The sequence below is a fragment of the Vulpes lagopus genome, chromosome 6, assembly GCF_018345385.1.
Source record: "Vulpes lagopus strain Blue_001 chromosome 6, ASM1834538v1, whole genome shotgun sequence".
Lineage (NCBI taxonomy): Eukaryota > Metazoa > Chordata > Mammalia > Carnivora > Canidae > Vulpes > Vulpes lagopus.
Genome location: NC_054829.1, coordinates 65,512,713 through 65,534,636, shown reverse-complemented (window position 1 = coordinate 65,534,636; position 21,924 = coordinate 65,512,713). Strand labels below are relative to the sequence as shown.

The 21,924-nt window shown below is 34.5% G+C and overlaps 1 pseudogene; it reads right to left on the bottom strand.

Moving 5' to 3' along the window:
* Positions 1–11,340: 11,340 nt before the first annotated feature.
* The window catches only part of LOC121492572, a 125,293-nt pseudogene continuing 114,709 nt past the window's right edge, over positions 11,341–21,924 (bottom strand).

The window sequence follows — 21,924 nt, the reverse complement described above, 5'->3', positions numbered from 1 at the left end:
AATGTCTCCCATTTGCCAAAGTAGAGTTAGGATAATTGTTGCTGTTGTTTTTAAAATTTATATTTTGTTAACTAGTCTTTGTTGTAATTTCTTTTATACAGAATGTTATTATAGCAACTACCATTTCTTTTACTGCAGTAAAAGAATTCACCTAATTTTTGGTGAACTTCTGAAATGAATAAAGCTCAATAAAAATTATATGGGTGAAGTAAGAATTTTATATAGTGCTTAATTTGCAGAGAAATTTGGATAATCTTCTAAAGCCCTATGGAACTAGAGGATAGGTTTCATATTTCGGTTATCTTTTATACAACTAGAGTATAATAACTTTCCGAAAAATATTTCTGGCTTTTATTTTCTCATCAAAATTAAAATGGGAAAACTAAAAGATTGCTAATAGCTATGAATGAATTTGTAGCTTATTGGAACAAGGCAAACTGATGGTACTGTGTCACAAAACATAAACAATCTGATTTTCTGTTCTTTACTCAAAGTTCAGCTATTGTGAGCTTATTAAACATGTTTTCAAAATTACTGAAATATTGCCTCTTTATTCTATGAATTAAAGGTAAACATAAACATCCATTTCCTCATTTTCTATGAGATTCTCTCCTTCCTTCTGTTAGGTTTTAAAAATTATTATGACAGGAATATTGATATTAATATTTATTGAGTGATTATTATGTGCAAGATGCTTTATGCATGTTTACTGTTTGGATACATTTGGTCATATCTCCATGCACACACGCACACACACACATTGTTATGCTCACAATATACTTCTATTTTATTGAGTAGATTAAAATTGTATATGAAAGAGAAATTAGGGGCCAATCTTTTATAATTAAGTTAATAAAAAGGGATGGTTAACATGTGGTGAAACCAATATGGTATTATTTTATTTTGGCAGTTATATTTTTTCTTTCCTCGGTGAACCACAAAGGAAGAAGATGCGTATGATTTTTACAGGGGTGAAATAGGTTGTCTGTCAGTTGGGTTTAGGCGACAGTCTGTCTGCAAGCCGTAAGATGATCTGCGGAGCGCCAGAGGAAAGCAGGCAGGATTCCTGGCTTGCAAGAATAGATATTGATCTACCTTAGCCACCTAAACAATGCCTCACCTGTTTGCCTTGTCCATACCTTATTTTACGCAGTCTAATGCTTGTTTTGTTTGACTTTTCTTTTATTTCTCTGGATCTGAGCTTTGATACACTTTGGGGAGTACATAAACACAGTGTTGTACTTGAACATCACCATACTTCTGAGTCCTCTGGTGGTTTAGGACCACCCCACCCTCTTGAATAGCTCTGTTATTGAAAATTATGAACCCGAGCTAAATTACTAGGCCTCATACAGAAGTAGTTGATTCAGCAGCCTAGTGTCCAATAACACTAAATGTGAGATGCTACTAATTACTACCTTATGGACCTCGTTTAAAATTTCTTAAATTTCAGCTTGTAAAAGGCTTTATTATTATTAATTCTTTTTTTCCTCAGCAGATAAGTTGAAAGATAAGTTACTACAGTATTTAGAATTCTATCCACTTTTTTGGAGCACAACTATGTTACTATGTACTGCCTCAAGCACTAATGAAATACAAAACTACATTCAGCTTCCCAGTAAAGTATAATATAAATATTTTACCAGCACTTATTATTAGTTTGCCATTTCCTGCTGACAGCTATTCCAACTTTGCCAGCAGGCACTGGATCTCACAATTGTATTATGTTTTGAACAAATAGCGACAAACAAAAATTCTCACAAAATAAATGAACAAGATTTCCTGGGAAAAAAACCTCTTCCAATGTTAAATGAATATTTCTTTCAAACTCTGACATGTAATATTATTTAATTTGCATTTGCACATTTCACTTTTACTGGAAAACAATTAATGAGGAACTAAATAATATGCACTCAGGGATAATATAATATTACTTGTGATTTGATTTTAAGGTTTTTTCTTTTTTAACTTTTTGCTATTTTAGAGAAGCCCACATCCAAATCTTTATATTGATAATGGAACACTCTGGTTTTTCAATGATAACAGTTTAAGAACTAACAGGGAGTAGAGGCATCCTTTTTAGAACCACAAAATAAGAAGACTCATATAAAACTTTGTGTTTTTTCTGTGCTGTCAAGGAAGACCATAAAACTTAGCAATTAATGAAATCTGAAAGTATTTAAGATGTGTCTTAGCTCTAAACTGGAATGACTTTCTACTAATGCTACTTGTATCACTGATAATCACTCACCAGCAAACATCATCTACTCCCCTGCTCTATTCTTGCTTCATTACAGTTCACTGGGATAAATCACTACCTTTGTTGAATCAAACCCTTAACTTACTCAACATTTGCCCACTTGCATTTGAATGTGGCTGGAGAAAAAAAATACAAAACAATGTTGACTGATCTCACCTTAAGTTTGGGATCACTTTTCTTAAAGCAGCTCTTTAATACTGTGGAGCACTCATACTACATTATCTTAGTTCATTCATAAGATGCAGATGATTATTTTACATCATCTCTCCTCAAAATTTCCAGCATGTCTTTCCTCATCTTTATCCTAAACCATAATTTCTACTCCACTAAGAAAGAAGCACACAGAAGAGCATTTCTATGAGCTAATTCTACATCACTGACCTATCTCCATTTGTGCAAATTTACTTGAGCTTTTATTATCAACCACACTCCTAGAAAAGGCTAGCTCTCTACTTGTGTACTAGATCCTATCCTTCCATCTCCTCTACAATGTAAATTTAGAAATTCTCTCTTCTTCTTGCACAGCACCTACTTGCCTTGATATTAGATGGTTCACATCAGCACACACTCATGCTATTTCTTGCACTTCTAAAAAACTCACTTTGACTCCACTTCTCTTTCTTTAAAACCTTTCCTTTTCTTTCATTTTTTTTAAAAACAAAATTCCCTGAAAGAGTTTTTATTTGCAGTTCCCGATTTCTCTCTCCTACTCTTTCATTAATCCAAACAGACTCTTAGTGTCAGAACTTCACCAAAATAACTTTTATGAAGGTTGTCAGTGAACTCCATGCTAAATCAAATGGTCAATTCTCAGGCCTCATCTAACTTGAACTCCCATTAACATTTGACAAGATTGATCACTATCTCCTTACAACATTTGGTTTATTTGGCTTCTAGGAAGACACTCTTACATGTTGTTTTATGTCTGTTTTGTTTTCCTACCTCTAGATGTTCCATCTCATATTTTTCGTTATTTCTTCCCAATTTCCCTGACTTTTAAATACTGCAGTGCTTCTGGGCTTAGTACTCACATCAATTCTTTTTGGCCCTTAATAATTACTTTGTCAAACTCATCTACTCTCAAGGCCTTGATATGCTGATTTAACATATAATGTATAAATAATTTGTATAATATACAAATCATTGCAAAGGTTATACGACCTTCCATGACCTTCTTCTTTACCCATCTGATGTCATAACCACTTCCTCTCTTCTTCTATTCCTCTGGCCACTCCAGATTACTAGGTGTTTCTCAAAGGTACAAAAATTGCTCCTGTAACAGGACCTTTGCATTTCCTATTCCCTCTGCTGGGAAAGCTTCTGCTGCCCCAGCCACATACAGTAACCAATAGTTTACTTCCCACTTCCTTTACAGATTTCAATGAGTCTTTTCCAGATTATACTATCAAAAATTTCAACCCTCCTCCAATGCTTCCTATTACTTTTCCCTACTTCAGTTTTGTCCTTACCATTTAACTAACAAACTATATATTTTACTTATTTAACTTGTTTATTGTTTCTCTTTCCCACTAGAATGTAAGCACCGTTATGTCAGGGACTTTGTCCTTTTTATCGTATTTTGTCTGTGATTAATCTCCAGTACTTTAAAACATGCCCTAAGATAAGTTTGGTAAATATCTGTTTAATGAATACATGAATGAATGAATGAGGATTTGAGGAAGGCTGTGTAAAGAAAATATTTTATTAAATTTTAATTTTTTGTAATTACTTACAAATCATGAGATGTCTGATGAATTGAGGAAACAATTAATAATGTATTTTTCTTCGCTGATTCTTCTGGTCTGAGCCTGTCAACCCTCCATTGCACTAGTTGATTTCAAAGGCTCTGATATCAGGCATGTAATAATTCAATCTTATTCAATAATATTTCCTAGATTTCCCACTTGAAAAAGGATGCTAGTTGGTAGCTACTTATAAAACTCATTATGGATGAATGAAAGTACATTAAAATGACCTATTCTAGAATTTTAGAAATTATGATCTGATCAGAAGGAATATGTGATGATCTCTTTCCCCTCTGGGACTTTTTATCGACTTTACTTTTGGCCCAGTATGCTTTTACTCTTTTTTCAAATTTTCAATCTCTGTCCTTGAAGTCTCAGCTTAGATGTCACTTTCTTGATAAAATCTTCTCTTAACAACTTCCAACTCTGTAAATGGAGTTAAGGGCCATACTTACTTCTATCATGACACTACACATTGGTGAAAATGTTTATTTTTCAGTCTCTTATAATAAACAGACTTCAAATGAATTGAAGGCGGGGCTCTTATTTTGTTTTGTATACAACTCACAAAAGTCAATAGCTAAAATATGAACAAACATTTAATGATACTTTAGTATTCTAGGCACTTCTGCCCTCTAGAGATAAGACTTAATTGAGACTCCAGAGAATGAAACAGGAGCTGTGCCTGTTTTGTTCATTTTTGCATTTTGTGTCTGTGTGTAGTAAGTATTTAATATATGATGTTGAATGCAATTCTATGTAGTGAAATTTAAAAAATAATGAATATAAACACATACCATTACTTTCTACTGTCTGTGTTGTTAAGACTCAAAAGGTCTTCAAGAACCATTACCTCATAAATGTACTCTGTTAATACAGGACAAGCATATCACACAGACCTAGAATTTTGTTAGTTTCCTTTACAAGAATCTTTATTTGAGGAAGATAATTTTCCCAAAGGCCAATTTGCAGAAGGCTGATTTGTCAAGTTTGGTTCTTTTAACTCTTTAGCGTTATCAGTTAAGTTTTTATTTTTCATTATAATAGTATTTTAAGTAACGCCCAATTGCTCTCTATCTTAGCTCTCTATTTGTATATGTAGGCTAAAGGGCAGAGAGTGGAGGAGATAGAGAATGTGGAGAAATTGAAGAAAAATCAAAATTTCTTTTCACCAACTTTATATTAATTGCATAATATGAAAACAAGCGTGTTGCTCAACTGTACAAACTGGATTTGCTTTGTTCTAGTCTCAAGTGCAAGATACTTGCCAAGTGAATCAATTTTCCTTCCTGGCACCCAAAAATCATTTTGCATAGCTCTATCCTAAAAATATAATTAAATTTTAGGTTGAAAAGTATATTCTGACCCACAGATTGGGAGAAAATATCTATAAATAATGTGTATAACAAAGGATATGTATCTGGAATATACCAAGAACTCTTACAAGTCCACAATAAAAAGTAACTTATTTTAAAAATGGACAAATAATTTGAATAGATGTCTCTCTAAAGGAGTATTCAAATGGCCGGTAATCCCTGAAAAGATGTCCAACAATATTAGTCACTAGCAAAATACAAATCAAAAGCACTATGTGATACCACTTCACACCCATGAGGATGGCTAAAATAAAAAAGATGGACAAAGGAAGTGTTGATGAGTATATGGAGAAACAGGGATTCTCACATTTTGCTGGAAGGGTGGTAAAATGGTACAGCATTTTGTAAAACCATTTGGCAATTCCTCAAAATGACACTTGTGTCTCTTTCCTAAGTTTGATTCCCTGTGTGTGGATTGCTAGATCCCATTTCCTTGACTCACTTCTTTCAGTTGGTGGAGTAGATCCTTTAATAGCTTCCTGAGAAAGGCTACCTGGAAGGTAAGTTATTTGAGACATTATCTGGAAAGATGATAATCTGTTCTTACACTTGACTGATAGTCTCATAGGAAATACTTTTTTTCTCAGTATCTTTGTTATTTTTCCATTGTTTTCCTCTTTCTATTGAGCGATGCTATTGAGCTGTTGAGTCCTATTTGTGATTTTTGACTGTTTCTTGTTGTTTACTTGTTTATTCTACAAAATATAATTAATGCCTCTAATTCCTCTCAGGCAGGTCTACTCATTAAATGTGAAGTGGAACACTTCTACAATGATGGAGAATGTGGAATAGTTTGAAATCCAATTTAATAGTCTAGACAATGTATATTCCTCAATGAATTTGTCCAATAAAGCTAATTTGACTTTTCTAAGCTTTGCTAGCTTTGCTAGCTTTATTGGCATTTCTTTTGATACACATTAGGTGACATTTTAATCCCACTTAGAATAATGGTAAGATGGTAGTTAGCCCCTGGTGAGGGATCATTAGCTAAAATGAAATCTTCTTCTGTAAAACATTTTTTTCCTTAGATATGACAAAGTCACTCTGTGGAGGAAAAAAAGCTTTCAACTGCTGAGGTAAAGTGATCAGGGAACAGGAGATTAGAGCAAATACTAAAAAAGAGAAGATAATTTTTGAACTGATAACCCATTTATTTATATTTACCAGGTAATTACTTCACCACCTGCAACACTTTGATTATGAAATAAAGGACTGAGGAAATTAACTGGATTAATTTATTCAAGAAAATTGTCAGTTTTTATTTAAATTGTTTCCAGAGGTTTTCAATCAGGTGGGTAGGTGAAAAGATATTCCTTTTCCTTCTGCCCTGGGAGTATATCAGAATCTCAGCAATGGGAGTTGAGAATATAGGGCTGTGTGGGTAATGGGAGAAGGGACATGCATATATTTTGCCAGAGGTCCCTGAGGGATTCGGATTTACCTCTATGCTAGTTTAACCAACGCAGGCTTGTATTTCCACTTTACAGTAGCCACTTTGCTCAGTCTCTCAATTGCCTTTTATCTGCCTAGCTGTGCTACTGCTTCCCCCTCCTTTCCATTTTTGGAAGGGAAACTAATTGTGATAAAGTGAGACATTTTGTAGTGAAAAGGATACAGTTTTAATACTTTTAAAGCATTTCAAAAAGCAATACAATTAGCTAAGCACTTATGTTTTATTAGTAAGAGCAAGCAAAATTAATAAGTAAATTCAACTAAAAATGATTATGTGTCAGAGTGTATAGTTTTTACATTGACATTTCACATAATCTGACTTTGCTTAGAAGAGAAATCACTCGGCTGTTAAAATTACTTTTAAAGAGCTGTCAAAATTGGAAAACCTGCTGTCAAAAATATGATGAGAAAAGTTTAAAAATGGTAAAGTATGTTGACTTAGACAAAAAATATTACCTTAAGGAAGGAAAACTTGAATATTTATCATGATCTTCAAAAGGGATGATTTTCCCTCCTAAAATTGGACATCTTTGTTTTAAAATTTATATCCTGACGCATGTATTTTCACTTTAATAGCAACATGAATGAAACCATTTATATTTGTACCGCAATGAGAATATATCTAGATACTAGAAAATGCTAAAATATTAATACCATCTATGATCCTTCTTACTATTATTTATTTTACTTTATTTTACAAAAAGATTTTTAGAAGTTATTTTAGAGAGAGAAATTGCTGAGTGAGGGGAGGGGTGGAGAGAGATCATCTCAAGCAGACTCTCCACTGAGCAGGAGCCAGACACTAGGCTCCGTCTCATGACCACGAGACCATGACCTGAGCCCAAATCAAGATTCAGATGCTTAGCTGACTGAGCCACCCAGGCACCCCTATTTTGCTTCATTTTTAATTGAAGAGGAATTTTAACCCTTGTCCTAGTTTTCAGCTCCTTGGATTTCTTATACATGGATTTATCAAATAAATATATCTTAACTAATACAAAAAGGCAATTCTATACTTTCTGGAAAGGTTGGTGAGATTTTTATATTTTCATTCTGCCTATTTAAATTATAAGAAAATAATATTATCTCATGCCAGATGCTCAGTGACGCACCACTGAGAGTTTGAATTCCAAATGGTTAATTTTGAGACTTCACACTAATCTTCACTTAAAGATTGATCTTTCTGTCCCTATCATAATATAATTCAAAAGACATAAATATTTGAGGGCCTTGGAATTGAGGAAAGATACATTAGTAAAACTGAGTCTCTTTTAAACTCTTTCCATTTTACCATGAGTAAAATCTGTCAATAATTTAAGCCTCAAAGAGTTGAATTTCTTCTTGAACTAGTCATTAGGATTCTCCAGAATATGTTAAGCATTAGATTATCAATTCTTAATAAAAATAAATAAGGATTTGTAGTTAGGTGAATAAAATATGTGAATATGAAATAAAACACAAGATTTTACCCCTATTTTTCTGCCTATATAAATAAGACTTAAACTTTGTCGGTTAAGTAACTGCTTTGTCCACTTGTTACTGTTGTGTGACCTTAGGTGTTTGCCTCTTTTTCCATATGTAAGATACAAGTAATTGGAGTTAACCTCACCTGGCACATTTACAATAATGTTATGAGGATTAACACAAAAATGATTGTAAAGAGCCTTGTAAGTGTAAATGTTTAAATAGCCCTGTTTCATAAAGAATAAAACCGAGCTAAAGATACAGCTATATTGGAGTGGATTTATTTGAGCTGGAATTGTGGAAGAAAAAAATTTTCCCTGCAAAAAAAATAACTCAATACAATTGTCCCTGATGAGTAAAGAATATTGTTTTAGGGTAGTTACTATCATATTGTCACATGAAATAATTTAGGGCTGGCTATTAGACATACTTATGTTTACATAGCCTTATGTTTTATTGCCACTAGATTTAATAATCAAATTGTAAAAATTGCATTTCACATACCACGTAATACATGTACCCTAAAACATACGTGCTTAAACAATAAAGGTACTAACAAACATTGCCATGAATGAGAGAAATGTAATTTCATCGCATCAACTTGAATGCCAGAATAATTTTAAGAGATGTAAACTATATAGAAAATTGTGTGAGGATTGCAAATTTAAACATATTTGAATCTGAATATATAAATCTCATTGTTCTCAGAATCATATTGACATACCCTTATTACACACATGCATAAGAAACTATAAATTTAGAACTCTAACTGGTAATCCAAAATACGGTATGTGTACATTGAAGAAAAGTTTGTGTTGCTATGGGAACTTTGGCTTTGTTTACATTATATTGCAAACTATATTATGTGCCTTGGTTCACCTTAATGACTACCTTCAGATATTGCTAATTATACTATTTTCCCTCATTCACTCTGATGATTAACTCCTTAAGGTTAATATTGCTCATCTTTATTGAGTTAGTTCATATTTTTCTTGAATACAGAAATATGAACTTACATTTACCTTCATTTGTGAAAATTGCATTATGCATGTCACCATCACCTGTTCATTACATTAAGTAAAAGGAGTTTTAGCTTTTATGAAATTTGCAAAATCACATTTATGAAAATTATAAGCTTGACCTTGTTTGCCTATAGATACAAGATATTCCAAATTGTAGAAAATAAAATTTGTGAACATTTTTTTGTTTTGGATATAAAAATGTGTAATTTCCTTATTCAGAATTTCTTGTAGCATTTTAAAAGAGGAAATCTAGGCCATTAAAAAAATTGTTCACACTTTCAATGTATAGGCAAAGACATGATGAAATATTCATTATGTGTACGCAGAATCCCTTCTGAGTTAGTAGGACTCTATAGAGCTAGTTGGTAATGAATGTGTTACATCATAAATATACCTATGGAATAGATATTGAAACTCAAGGCCTTAGTTACCTTTCTACATTTTCCAATTAAAAAACTTTAAAATCAGAAAATTTTTATAATGAAAACACCATATGGGTTATTTTAATTAGGATAAGCCGGAATTGATATCTTTATTCAAAAATTGTCCTTGGGTTTCTGTGGTGTGCTAGATATGTGCTGGGCATGGGTGTTCATGGTAATATAGATAAGCTCTCATGAGATTACAAATATACAAAGAGGCAATTAGAATATAGTCTTTCAGATTTTGTGTTTTATAAAGCAGTTGTTAAATCCATTAGGATTTTCTTTCCTTTTTTTTTTTTTTTTTTTTTTTTTTGCCTTCAGGAACATATTTACTGTGTTTGAGATGATACATCAGGTGGTCTCTGAGTTATAAAGGGTAAAAAAAAATTCCCTTATTACAAGTTGACATACGTAAAAGGTAAAACATTTTTCACAACAGCACAAACCACATAGTTACAAAGAGATATAGGGTTACTATAAATAACTTCATTCCTGATCCTCTATGTCTACTTTTATAACTTTATGCAGATAATAAATTAGGTTCAAATGCACTATAATATATGATAGGGAGAGTAAGAGAGAGAGAGATATCATGAGCAGAAGGGAAGGGGAGAGGAAGAAGCAGATTCCCCACTGAGCAGAGCACCCAACATAGGGCTCAATTCCAGGGCCCTGAGATCATGACGTGAGCCGAAGGCAGATGCTTAACCAACTGAACCACCCAGACACCCACAAGTAGACATTTTAGACATAACTAATCTACAGCTACAAAAGTCTACTCTTGTTGGCATTTATCCTTTTGGGGGAGTCTTTAAGTCTTTAAGAGATAAAAGCAAAGAAAAGAAGTATATACACTGAAGGGGTTCAGAACAAATATCCCCAAAATGTGCTACTTTGGCATATGGATTACTTTGAGCTGAAGGCAATCAAGACCCAGCGGGCTCAAGAAAAACTTTCACCTCTTCCTTAAACTACCTAAAAAGATTTATATAGGGGGGCCTTGGCCAGAGAAAGAGCTATAACCAGGAAATAACTTTTTGTTTTCTATGAATGGCCTATTTGTATGGCAGGACAAACATCTAATTACTAAACATCTGCTCTTCTTATCTTGTGAAGTACCCTCCTTCCCTTTGAAGGCTCCAGCCTCTATCTCATTCCTTCACTCATGTAAGCTTCACCTACCTGACTTGTCCTGTCATCTCATATTTTTATGGGATCTCCATATGTGTGTAATTAAATTTGTTTTTCTCCTGTTAATCTGTTTTATGTTAATTTGATTATCAGACCAACCAAAAAACCTACAGTGGTAGAAGGAAATTTTTTCCTCCCCAACAACAGCAGAATTCCGTATTGCAAAGGCTATAATGATTTGCAGCAGAGGGGCACCTGGCTGGCTCAGTGAGTAGAGCACGCAACTCTTGATCTCTGGGTTGTAGGTTTGCGCCCATGTTGAGTGCAGAGATTACTTAAAAATAAAATCTTTAAAAATTAAAAAAGATTTGCAGCACAGTGAGTCTCTGTACCTTCACATTGCATAGAAATTATGTGAATGCTGTTCTCTATCTCTTGTCATGTTCTGCTTTTTTTTTCGAGTACCAGTCAACTTTTATTGGATATTAATTGTGAATTAAGCAATGGAAGGATTCAAGGATGCCAGGCAAAAGTCATGGTCAGGAATGCCAAATGTGCTTCCACACTGGGCCCTCTTCAGTGGTACTTGCATAGCCGTTCATGTTTGAGCTCCTTGTAAGAACGACAGTAGTTGAAAAGCACATAAGCAGCCAGCACCATAGAAATCCCAGCAACACCCCCTTTCTTCACATTGATATACTTGTTGTAATACCGGCAGTAACCTCTTTGAAATGCTCCAGCAATGCCCTTAGGGGTGAAATCCCGCATCAGTATCCAGCCTGGCAGCTCTCCTAGTTTCACCTCCATGAGCTTCTTTTCCTTCACTGGTACGGGTGAAGCTATCTTGGAGTCCTGGGTGTCCGCTCTCTCATGTTCTGCTTTGTTGGTCAATACTGAGAAGCAATGCTTCCAACTGTAGTATCTGGAGACTTGCAGTCTGCCAAAGGGAACGAGTCAGCAGCAAAATCTTTGAAACTGTGGAAGTGGGATTCCAGTTTTCTTTAAGGATATTCAGACAGACAAATCCTTGACTGTTGATGTTGCTGTGATAGATTCTGGTGTGGAAAGGAACTTTTGGTGGCTTAAATGAATAATTGGATGAAAGCATGGTATCCAGAAAAACCACAGCACCTTCAATGCATGCAACCTAGTGGGCCAAATATAGTTAATCTCCATTCAGAAATGTTATCTCCTTTAGGCCCAACATGGTAGTAGGGAGGAGGGACATGGATGGCTTCAGTTAGCTCCTTCTGAAGTCTTTTCTCATTAACAGAAATTTAGCAGTCATTTTGATAGAGAGATTGGGGGTTTGTTTTGTTTTGTTTTGTTTTGTTTTGTTTGCTGGGTGACTGAAGATTTTCTTTCTTCTTGTTCTTCAGGCTCCGGAGCAGTGAGATCTCTCTGGTCTGCATCTGAACTACCACTGTTGGTGTTGGTGCTCTCATCATTGGATCTTTACTTATCATTGGACCTCTTGGTGAAGTTACTTCTTGGAAAGTTCGACTGCTTGTCTGGTCTAGTCTGGTCACAGTCCTACTGTGTGGGAGGAAGAGAAGGGGAAAAAAATCCTTCCTTAAGGAAATGCAGGCAGCTGGGAGTGGGGGTTGAGGGAGTAGGGGATAAAAGAAGCCGAGGAGATTCCAGCTGGGGAGTATGGAAAATTGAAAGTAGGGGGGTGGATTGTGCCCCTTGTGAATTTTTTTAAGGATAATAAATCTTTAAAGGGCATATCCATTGATGATGTTTGCAGGCAGGTTGGTTCAGGTCAAGAAGCAGGGATTTGTGGAGATAAGTTTTATATATGATGGAGGAGTGATGGATATACAACATTCTGCCTTTGTCAAAACCCATAGGACTTTTTATAGAAATAGAATGAATTTTGATGTATGCAAATAAAAAAATCTTTCAGAAGGTTGGGAGATCTCAGAATGGAATGCATACTGTCACAGAACAATCTAACTTTATGACATTAACAAAACAACCTCATTGTAGGGATAGGGAGTAAAGGTTCTGGCCATGGTAAGTTTGGAAATGAGTGGAGTCTGTGAGACCAACGGCAAAGGAATTGCACATAAACAGTTATAACTTCAATTAATATTTGTTTTCCATAAAGGTATGGGTTAACAATTCTGAAGCCACTATGCATATATGCTAAAATTCAACAGTTAGGTTGAATGGCAGATGGTAGAAGCCATGTTTCTCACTGTTGGAGCTGGAGAATACAATACCTAAGAAAAGGCTAGAATGGCCTATTTGGTAATAAAATAGAGTGGGAAACATTGGCACTAACTCATCTTAGGTTAATATAGAGTCAGAAGGATACAGATAGTAGTATTTATAGACATTACTATAATATACATATTGCATATACAAAACCCATATATAAACCCATATATTTTCTTACTCTGTTAAATGAGAGGGTCTAGAAGAAAAGACACCTAGTAGCAACAAGCACACTTAGTACACTTAACATGTAGTCTTGGTTTCTAAAGCCATTCTCCTATTAAAGGAACTAGGGCTCCCTGGAGAAAATGCTGATTCTAAGGCTTTGTCTGGGAATATATATGTGTGTGTGTGTGTGTGTGTGTGTGTGTATCTATATCTATATCTATGTAGATAATATATATATATATATATATATACATATATATACATATATATATATATACAGGTGAGCCTGGATAACCTTATACTGTCAGAAAGTAAGGAAGTACTCAACACACACACACACACACACACACACACACACACACACACACAGTGATGGCAGTATGTCAAAGGGATACAGAAACCAACTGAAATAGCCTCTGATGGCCAAAGCTGAAATGATTTGAGCATCAAAATAAAGTGGTATTGAATTATATTCCAAGGCATAAGATAAACATCCATGAATCCAATTGATATAAATAAGTGGTTGAGTCAACGAACAAATGGGAATGAACAGACAAATAGCCTGTGTAGTAGAATTCCAAATGATTTATATAGAGCCTCTACCCTCAAAGAGATAGAATATAACTTTTTACATCTTAAGTGTGGGCTACACATAGTGACTTCCTTCCAAAGGGTACAGAATGAAAAGGTGGGGAAAAAGAGTAACTTTACAGCGAAGAAACCAGACAAATACCACCTGAGCCAGGTGGTCAAGATTAACATAAACAATGACGGTTCATACCAATCATATGTATTCATGACATATGATAAGAATGGCACTTTACCCAGGTGGTCTTCCTCTTTAAAACACATAACTCCCCGCTAGAGGGACATTGAACCTAACCAGTATTCCTCCAATCTGGCAGGATCACCCAAAACAAGGAATGTTTGAGTAACTGTCACAATCATGAGGTGCTTCAGGAGACATGACAACTAATGTGATATCTTGGGTGGAAGTGTGGAATAGAAAAGAGGCTTTGATAAGCAATAAGGAAATATGAATAAAATATGAACTCTAGTTAATCATAATGTATCAGAATTTGTTCATTAATTGCAACATACAAGGCATACCAACATCCGATGTGTATAATGGGAGAAACAACATGTAGTATATGAGTGCTCCCTGTACTACCTCTGAAACTTTTCAGTAAATCTAAAACTACTCTAAAATAAAAGGTTATATCGACAAGTCCGTACTAAACACTCTATTGGATTTCATTCCTGCCTTCTTCCAAGCCAGGATGTCTTCCAGTCTTCCAGTGAACCTTTGAGGTCTGCCAGTCTGGCTCAGTCAGATCAACTCTCACCAAGGGAAGAGGGAATGTGAAAGCAGCTTAAGTGGACAGAGTCCATTACTTCAAGTTTTCCTTTTAAAAATTTTCTGGTGCTGTCTATCTGCCCTTTCTCTTCTCTTCTTCTCCTTCAGTTGCTTTATAAGTTCGAATTTCTTGTAACTTCCTTGTTTATCATTATCTGCGTCTACAGCTCTGATAATGACTACTTGCAGATTTCTTGTTTCTGTTTTTTTTCTTCAAATTTTTATTTAAATTCTAGTTAGTTAATATATAATATAATGTTGGTTTCAGAAATAGAATTTAATGATTCATCACTTACATATAGCACCCAGTGCTCATCACAACAAATGCCCTGTTTAATTACCACCACTGTTTAGTGCCTCCTTCCACATCCCCTGCAGCAACCCTCAGTCTGTTCTCAGTAGTTCAGAGTTCTTATGGTTTGCTTGTTTCTCTCTTTTTTCCTTTGTGTGTGTTCATGAGTTTTGTTTCTTAAATTCCACATGAGTGGAATCATATGGTACTTGTCTTTCTCTGACTGACTTATTTTACTTAGCATAGTACCCTCTAGTTCTGCCCATCTCACAAATGGCAAATTTTCATTATTTTTGATGGCTGAGTAATAGTCCCTTGTGTACATATACCACTTCTTTTTTTTAATATTTTATTTATTTATTCATGAAAGACACACAGAGGCACACACTTCTTTTTTTTAAATATTTTATTTATTTATTCATGAAAGACACACAGAGACATAGGCAGAGCCAGAAGCAGGCTTCCTGCTGGGAGCCTGATGAGGGATTGAATCCCAGAACTTCAGGATCAAGCCCTGAGCTGAAGGCAGACACTCAGCCACTGAGCCACCCAGGCATCCCTATACCACTTCCTTTTTTTTAAAAAAAGATTTTATTCATGATAGACAAGAGAGAGAGAGAGAGAGAGAGAGAGAGAGAGAGGCAGAGACACAGGCAGAGGGAGAAGCAGGTTCTATGCAAGAAGCCCGACGTGGGACTCCATCCCGGGACTCGAGGATTGTGTCCTGGGCCAAAGGCAGGCACCAAACCGCTGAGCCACCCAGGGATCTCCCCTATACCACTTCTTTATCCATTCATTAGTCAATGGACGTTTGGATTCTTTCCATAATTTGGCTATTGCTGACAATGCTTACTTGCAGACTCTGAAAGCACTCCGTGTTTATTTTTATTTTATTTTTTAAAGATTTAATTAATTAATTAATTAATTAATGAGAGACAGAGAGAGAGAGAGGGGCAGAGACACAGGCAGAGGAGAAGCAGGCTCCATGCAGGGAGCCTGATATGGGACTCAACCCCGGGTCTCCAGGATTAGGCCCTGGGCTGAAGGGGATGCTAAACCACTGAGCCACCCGGGCTGCCCAGAGCACTCCATGTTTAAATCTTTCTATTTAAGTAGGGATGTGTGTGTGTGTGTGTGTGTGTGTGTATTGCTAATGTTTTATTTATTTAAAGTAAGTCCCTTTCCTACCTCTCTCCACAGCATCCCTTTCCACAAATTTTGAATATTTTGTTTTGATTTTTATTATTTAAACTTCACCAGACTTTTATTACACTATATATAATAATTTATTAAATACTATTGATTGCTATACTATTCACCACATACTTGTAAATGACATACTTAAACTAAAATTTGAAAAAAAACCTTTAAATTTACAGAAATGTTATAAGAATAGTATGGAAAATGTCTAGATATTTTTCATATTTACTGATTTTTAACTTTTTAATATTTTACCACATTTGCTGTATCATCTCTCCCATGCACACTGTCTTTCATATGTATGTATGATTAACTTTTCTAAATCATTTGAGAGTTGGTTGTATGTATTAAGCCCTTTCTTCCTTTAAAACTCGAGTAATTAGTGTTTCTTAAAAAAAATATTCTTACGTAATCCAAATATAGTTATCAAATTTAAGAAACTTAACTTTGATAAAATGTTTTTATGCCTTTAAAATTTTTTCCCAATAATATCTTTTACAATATTTTTTTAAGTTTATTAATTTTTTTAGTAATCTCTACATCTAACATAGGGCTTGAACTCACAACCCCAAGATCAAGAGTCCCATGCTTTTCCAACTGAGCTAGCCAAGCATTCCTTTTATAATATCTTTAACACTGGTAGAGTATCCACTCTCGGGTCATGTAGTAAGTATATTTAACTTCTATGCTTTTTTTGTTGTTGTTTACTTTAAGCTGGAAACTTCCTCAGACTTAATTTTTTTTTCAGACTTAATTTTTAAAAAATATTTTAAGTAATCTCTACACTCAACGTAGGGCTCAAACTCAAAACCCTGAGATCAAGAATTACATGCTAATTCTTGTAATTCCTGAGACAGCCAGGCACCCCCAGACTTTTTAAAAATCTGTCATAATATTGACCTGTGTCAAGGCCAATTATTTTATCCAATGTTCCTCAATTTAGAGTTGTCTGATTTTTCTTTATGATGAGACTCAGGTTGTGTACACCGGCTGGAATACAACAAAGGAGATATCCTTTTCATGGTATCACATTCAGGGGTCCACATTGTTGATCTTAATTTTGATCATCTGGTTCTCCACTGCATGATTACTATTTTATTCTTGAAACCAATAAGCAATTCTTCAGTTAAGCATTTAAGGATCATGTAAATATCCTGCTGTTTATCCTAATTTTTACCCCTGGATTTAGCATCCATTTGTGATTTTTATTTGAACCGCTCTTAACTACGAGGGTTGCAAAATAATAATTTTCCAACTCTATTACTCTCTCTGTATTTGTGGTGTCATCTTACTGTAATGGAGATAATATTCTTTCTTTCTATCTATCTATCTATCTATCTATCTATCTATCTATCTATCATCTATCTATCATCTATCTATTATCTATCTATCTATCTATCTATCATCTATCTATTATCTATCTATCTATCTATCTATCTATCTATCTATCTATCTATCATCATCATCTATCATCCTTTCTCTCTCTCTCTCCATCCTTCCCCCTATCATATATTTATAAATCTCTCATCTATCTATTTATCATCTTTCATCAGTATGGACTTAGGGATTCTATTTTTATTATTGGTTTACACTCCATTACTATCTTATTTATTTTGAGTCTCAAATTGTTCTAGATTTGACCAACAGGAGACCCTATAGGCTGGTTTCTCTGTCTTGGCATTTGTCCTCATCCTGTTTTTGGATACTATTACTCTTACACAATAAGATGTTCTCGACTCATTTTGCACTTTTCTGACCCACCTTTGATTTTTTTCTTTTGTGACAGTAGATATGCTCATTATTGGTGCATTATTGCCTCTAGACCCTTTCACCAGAACTGTGATATGCATGTACATATGAAAGTAAGAGTGCATATTGATGCCTTCAATTGAAAACTGAATCTATAGTTTTTTTAAAAATTATTTGTATCTCCCTTCTTCCACAGGGAAAACCCTGATTCACAATGACTCACAACTCATTTGTTTGATTATCTATACACAGAAGGACAAATGTACTAAAATAGTTCAAAATTTGTTAGTTCTTTCTCTTCCCTAGATTGACAGTATATAATCAAAGTGTTGTGTTAAAACTTACTTGTATTATTATATTTTCCTTTTTCAGTGCATTTATGTCCTTTATTTGAAATACCGTTGATTTCTTTCTTTCTTTCTTTCTTTCTTTCTTTCTTTCTTTCTTTCTTTCTTTCTTTCTTCCTTTCTTTCTTTCTTCTTTCTTTCTTTCTTTCTTTCTTTCTTTCTTTCTTCTTTCTTTCTTTCTTTCTTCTTTCCCTCTTTCTTTCCTTTTTCTTTTTTGGTTTGCATTTAGTTTTAGGTGTTTCCCTCCATTCTTGTTAAGTGTTGATTTAGTTTAAGTTTTTGATTATGAATACTTCCAAATAGCAACTATTTAAAAATGCCTACTCAGAACAGTGTCACTCTATCCCATATCTCTTCCATGTGATTCTTTCCACTCTGTATATAAAGAGAACCAATTTCGTCATTCTCTAGTTTATATTTCATGTTTTTATTTTCAAAAAAATAAACAGATTTTAATCTGTTTCTTTTATAATATACTTACCTTGTTCAAACATCTGTGTAGTTTCTCCTGTTTAGATTATGATTGACATACTTTCATCACAGTATATCTTCAAGTAATCGTATACCATTTTCCTCCTATGATTTTTGTGCTATTTTTGCTGTACATTGTATTTCTACCTAAAATTTTAAATGAATTTTTAATATTTGTCTTAAACACTCAATTTTTCTTTATATGAGTGAAAATATTTTACATCTGATTCATTGTTAATTTCATCTAGTGAATTTATCTTTTCACATATTGTATTTATTTCTCTAGAGTTTTATATTTTTGCTCTGTATTTCATGTTTTTCTTCATTGTGTTCATGTTACTCTTTAAATTCTTGAGCGTATTTTTGGATACCTATTTGAAAGTTAGTTTTTCTATTTTTTTCATCTTTATCACTTGTGGTCTTTTTCTGTTGGCTGATTTTTCTTTTAACTATGGATTTAATTTTCTTGCTTTCTCACACGTGTAACAATACTTTATTGAATGCTGTACATTATAAATTTCATGCCACTGAGTGTTATATTTTTAAAACTTTCCTTCAAATTGTTATTTGTTAATATATAACTTTGTCTGCCAAGCAGTTAAGTTCCTTACAGTTCAGTTTTATCCTATCAGGACTTTCTTTGAGTCCATGCTAGAGTGGGTTTGGGACAGTCTACATTAGGTCTAGTTTAGCTTTCTTGGTGTCTCTATTGAATGCTCTAGGTAGGTATTCAGTGAGTGAGGAATCTATACTCCGACTTTTGGGAACTTGAACTTTTCACACACACACACACACACACACACACACACACACACCTTCTTTTGTGTGTGTGATTTCTGGGAATTATTTGACACACATTCTTTGTTGTCTTTGCCTCAGACTCATCTACATGACTGAGGTCTGCTTGGGATCTACCTCCTCAGAGCATGGTCCAGGAAGTTCTTCCAAGCAGAAATCTAGTTTGATTATAAAGATCACCTATTTTTTTCTCTTCTGTGAGTGATCAGAATCATATAATGCCTGTTGTGCAATGTTTAAAACACTTTATTTATATTTTCCTATTTTTCTAGTTGGTAATGGTAGGTGGTAAGTCCTGTGCGGTTTTCTCCATCATGTAGAAGCCTAAACCCCTGCAGTCATCTGAATTCTGTCTTTAACACTGACAGGTTTTTCCTTCTAATTCTTTTCCAGGTACTGCCAGCTTACAATTTATTTCATTCTACTGTTTTTCCATTTATTCTTTGACTTCTGTATTTCTGTCTTCCTTCAGAGAGTAGTTTGCTTTGTTATGTTTTTAAAGTTCTTGCCGAAATATTTTGTTACGATTGTATTTTCTTTGTAGTATCTTTTCCTGCTGAGTATTCTCTTTGTTGCCTGTGTTGTACTTTTTTCTCCTTTTAATGTCTGTGTTATTTATTTTTTATTATTCATCACTGACTGATTTTGTATTTCCTCAACTAGCTATTAGTAGGAGATTCTTAGGCTGGAGAACAGTCAGGAAAGAATGGCAAGTTTGCTAGATTTTCACAACACAAAATCTCTTTTTTTTACTCAAATGTCAGAGAAAGACATTTTCAGAACATGTGCAGTGTTTGTGTTATTCTTTGTATCTTCCTGACTCCTCTGTTAGTGGCACTAGACTGGGTCAGTAATATTATAGCTGACACAGTGCAGCTCATGTCATTAGATGCACCAACAACAGAAATAAGAGTTTATAGTTTTTTGCATTTCAGGGGATATATCTTTCCTTCAGAGCTTATTTTTTTGGTGGAACTTTTTTTTTTTAATTTTTTTTTAATTTTTTATTTATTTATGATAGTCACAGAGAGAGAGAGAGAGGCAGAGACACAGGCGGAGGGAGAAGCAGGCTCCATGCACCGGGAGCCTGATGTGGGATTCGATCCTGGGTCTCCAGGATCGCGCCCTGGGCCAAAGGCAGGCGCCAAACCGCTGCGCCACCCAGGGATCCCCATAACTCTTTCTTACTGCTTTATCTCACATGGCTTTAGGATCTTGTTCATCAATTTGGAAAGTCTAGATTATAAGTGTCTCCCATTTTAGTAAAATTGGAATTGTGAGAGTTTGAAAATTTTTCTAATTGAGTTTTAATTATTTTCAAGGAAACAAGTAGTTGAATCCTGATTCATACAGCTATGTTAATACCAGAGGTAAGAGTCAATTTGTTGATTGTTTAGTGCTTTTTAAATGTCATGCTTTAATGCCTTTATGCAATTGCAATTTATAAAATGGAACATACATCTTGAATGTACTCTACATGCTAGATGATCAGTGATATGAGATTAAAATTCTGGGATCAAAGACCCGAGATGGAGGTTGGTAATGTAGTGCATAATGAGGATGAATACACTGTCAAAAATGAGGGAGAGTGTCAAGGATGGTATTGAAGAGGGAACAGAAATGTCAGAACTAAATGACTACTTACAAACTGAGAAATATGCAGAAGTTATCCACATGGTACAATTAATCTAGTCCAGGTAAGGGGCAGAGATACTATGCCAATACCAGAGAATCTTGGAATTCAGAGAAAGCCTATTATCTTTTTCCACCATAGTAAGAGCTAGCAGTACCTTAGTCAGTGTGGGGCCAACACAAGGGTGCATTAATATATGGCTAACACTCCTTGGCAATAGTGCTATGCTAAGCATACTGAGGGTTTCAAAGAATTTGCTTATGCCTGTGTCCATTATAGAGAAAGATTTTAAAAAGTATCATTTAATCTCTTTCTCTCTCTATTATTCTGTTCCATGGTACCAATAAGCCTTATACTTCTAGTTTATGGTTACAAGTTAACTGCCTTTATGGCATAATTTCCAGGCTAATACAATCACACTAGATTTTTACCTTTGTGGAATTGCTGAGGAAGATAATTTGAAGTTTATGGCAAGAACAACGTAAGTAGGACAGATCTTTACAAGATTTCTCAAAATTCAAAAAATAACCACCTAAGTAAGGTAAATACCTATAAGATCCTAGAGGATAGGTCCATAATTTAGAAGGCCAATATACTTTTAAAAGAGGAAATAAAACACTATAGCTTGAAATTTAGAAGCTTTAGGAAGAAAGTCTATAATTGCAGTGTGATTCCCTAATAATGGTATTTTAGAGGACAAGTTTACAGCTACCTTTAGACAGTGTGAAAGAAGCTCACAAGTAATCTCCCAAGAGATGAAATTGAAAGGAGTGGGGCACCAAGACAGATATTAAACTTTAATGAGTTTAGT